At 39.6% G+C, this 3,292-nt stretch overlaps 1 long non-coding RNA gene across 1 annotated transcript; it reads left to right on the forward strand.

The window, feature by feature from the left end:
• Positions 1-1,226: 1,226 nt before the first annotated feature.
• On the forward strand, positions 1,227-2,822 carry LOC138172425 (uncharacterized). The gene is made up of 3 exons (XR_011171115.1): positions 1,227-1,696; positions 2,317-2,450; positions 2,589-2,822. It is a non-coding gene; the product is annotated as an uncharacterized lncRNA (long non-coding RNA).
• Positions 2,823-3,292: the final 470 nt, after the last annotated feature.

Raw genomic sequence — 3,292 nt, forward strand, 5'->3', positions numbered from 1 at the left:
GTGTGTGTGTGTGTGTGTGTGTGTGTGTGTGTGTGTGTGTAAAATCATTCTTGATAGGCTTGTATTTAACAGTTCTTTCTCTGGCTGCAGATAGCATCTTCTTTCATATGTCCTTTGTAATTAATTTTGTTTTTTCAGTACTGAATCCTTCAGCCTGATCCCTACCCCTCCTTCATCTGCTCATTCCTTAAATTCTATTCCTAGTGCTTTTCTGGACACTGACTTGTACTTTCTGTCTGTCAGGTCAGCAGCTGGTCTCTACAACAATTAATTCTAATTCTTTGTAACTAATCATTTAATTATCTTTGTGACTAATTTCTGCCTCTTCCTAGGCAGAAAACTTTTGGGTTTTCATTTTCTTGACTCCTTGGCCTGGGAGGCTTCAGCTTGTGTGGGATACAGAGACCCTAACCCCAATTGACAACTCAGAGAACTCTCAAAGTGAAGATGGAAAGATTTATTAGAATCTCCCAAGAAACGGGCGGTCCAGTCTCTGGGACAGCACCCAGAGAGAGGAGGCTGAGGTACAGAAGCCAAAGCTGGGTTAAATAAGCAAGGGTTACACGCCCCTCCCAAACATTAACTTAATTATTACGAATGAGGCTCTAATCTTGTTAGATAACATGCATAATACATGAGGTCTACTACCCCCTTCAGTCTAACCTAGATACATCCTTATCTGGGCATGGATGCCCCAAGGCCACTGACTATTCCCTGATTGGTCAAATCCACCTGCTGCTGTCAGCTCCTTCAGCTCTACATTGTTTCATTTTAGCATTATCTACCAGTTCTCTGGGAACTCAACTTCCTCCCAAGGCTACTGCCTGTTACTTTCTATCAGTAGTCTTGCTCAGCAATTCTTGCAGTTCTGTAGAAACTTAACCCTTTGTTACCTTTCACACTACCATTCCTTTCCCAAACTCCCCAATCTAGAAACACCTCTAATTTGGTCTCAAGAGTTAATCCAATCAACTGTATTAATATTCAGTAGCTCTTACATTACCTTGAAATATACAATGACTTACATATATATGGGGAAACAATAACTGAACTTAGTTACGAAATACAAGGAAGTAATAAGAATGTATGTATGATATTCAGAATGGGGAAACTTCACTGTAAGTCATTCCACACAAGCTCATACCATGGAAGGTTCTTAGCTCCAGGCCACGGCAGACTGAAGACCTAGCCCCATTTATGATTCCAGTAATCAAATTAATGTGAAATAGGCTCTCCCTGAAAGTACTTATGTTACAAGGAGATCTTTAAAGAGTAAGCAGATTGTCATCCTTTGGAGATAGGGTGAGAGTCAAAACTTCCTTCACCACAACTCCACCCGCCCCCCCCCCCCCCGCTTTTTTCCACCAGAACAAGAAACATACCCAAAGGACTTGGCTAGCTAGCGAACACAGATGTTTAATATACAAACATTGCTGAAGAGGCAAAGTGTAAGGTTAAGAAGACTTTCTTAAAAGATGTGGAATAAACAGAAGTGGATGCCTGTTTGAGCTGGCCTGGTGGATAGGGACAAATAAATCACCTCTCAATGATCCCACCAAAATGATGATTCTACACTGCACAATGCACTCTTAAACGGAAATGGAACCATGAAACTCAGTAAGACCATAGTGCAATGGAAAGGTCACTACTTCTGGTATCAGAGGACTTGGGTTCAATTCCCGCCTGTGAGCTTTGGGTAAGCCATTGTTTCTTCTGAGGCCTCAGGTTCCTCATCTGTAAAGTGAGGGGGTTGTATGAGGTGACTTCTGGGGTCCCTTTTACCTCTGAGTGTATATTCTTATGATTCTAAGAGGACCCAAGAATCTGGAGATCAGAGCATAGACATTGGAAATGGCTATGTGTATAGGTATTTATTCTAAAGGTCATGTAGCTGATCTTAAAATGGCTTTATCTTTACTCCCTGTCTCCAATGACTTGGGCTTCCTGAAAAATCCCCTTTTCTTTGTGTATGACATAGCGTTCTATATAGAACTTCACAAGTCAACAGCACATAGATATGAACACTTGCCCTTTGTTCCTCCCCCATTCTCTCTCTCTCTCTCTCTCTCTCTCTCTCTCTCTCTCTCTCTCTCTCTCTCTCTCTCTCTCTCTCTCTCTCTCTCTCTCTCTCTCTCTCTCTCTCTCTCTCTCTCTCTCTCTCTCTCTCTCTCTCTCATAACCCAGTAGACAAACTAGAGCTTTATCAGTTCAATTCCTTTTGTGTGCAAAGATAATAAACATGTTGCCACATTTGCTTGTGGATAAAATTCAAACGGTCGTGTCTCAAGGATGTTTTCCTTCCCTATCTACCAAAAGGGTTTAATGAGTCTCTTGGCTGATCAGAGCTATTCTATAGAGAAGAAACCATATTTAAAGGGCAGCGCTTCAATGACCAACCCCAATTCCAAAGGACCTTTGTGGAAACATGCCACCCAATTCCAGATAGAGAGGTAATAGACCCAGAATAGGGCAGATTAAGATATATATATATTTAAAAATGAACATGATAAATTTGGGACTTTGTTTTACTTGACCACATATGTTTATAATGATGTTTGTTTTGTTTTTCTTGCTTCCTTGGTGGGTAGGAAGAAGTTGAGAGACTTGTAGGACAGAGAGAGTGTAAACCTGAAAATAAGATAAAAATGGGAGGAAAAAAGGGAAGGAAAAAGCTCGACACGGAGAGAGTCCCTCAGGGAGTCAGAAACCATCAGTGGTGAAAACAAGACTGCTCCTGGAGGAATGGACCACAATAGGAACAGGCAAGATATGAACTTAAATATTATTTTAAAAAATCCATTCTATTAGAAAGTTTGCATATTATATGTGTAGCTTCTCATTCTATTTCCCTCAATGGATTGTGGGTCTCAGATGATAATAGAAATGAAATCTGATAGGCCTCCAGAAGTTGGAAAATTATTTTTTTGTTTGAAAAATTTTACATGTCTCATTTTAAAATAATGTTTTAATCACTGCTTTGTGATAATCCCTGATATTTATATAGTTGCTTCCTTCCAAGGAACAATAAATGCTTCATTGATATGATCTCATTAATATTCAACATATTTTTATTAAATTACAAAATGGCATACCACCCAGAGCTAAAACCACATGCCCTCCCCCAAAAAATTGTGTTTTTTTTATCACCACTGTCCAAAAAATAATTTTAATTCTCTCCACTTATAATGAATTATTCAGGCATCCCTTTTGTAGTTTCAGAATCGACAAAAATAAATAAGCAGAGACAAGCCAGGGCTGTCTTCTTCCAACTTGTCCTTTTCCTTCAACAACT

The sequence above is a fragment of the Petaurus breviceps genome, unplaced genomic scaffold (assembly GCF_028583685.1).
Source record: "Petaurus breviceps papuanus isolate PSGF00001 unplaced genomic scaffold, PetGlider_PUasm1.0 534, whole genome shotgun sequence".
Taxonomy (NCBI): domain Eukaryota; kingdom Metazoa; phylum Chordata; class Mammalia; order Diprotodontia; family Petauridae; genus Petaurus; species Petaurus breviceps.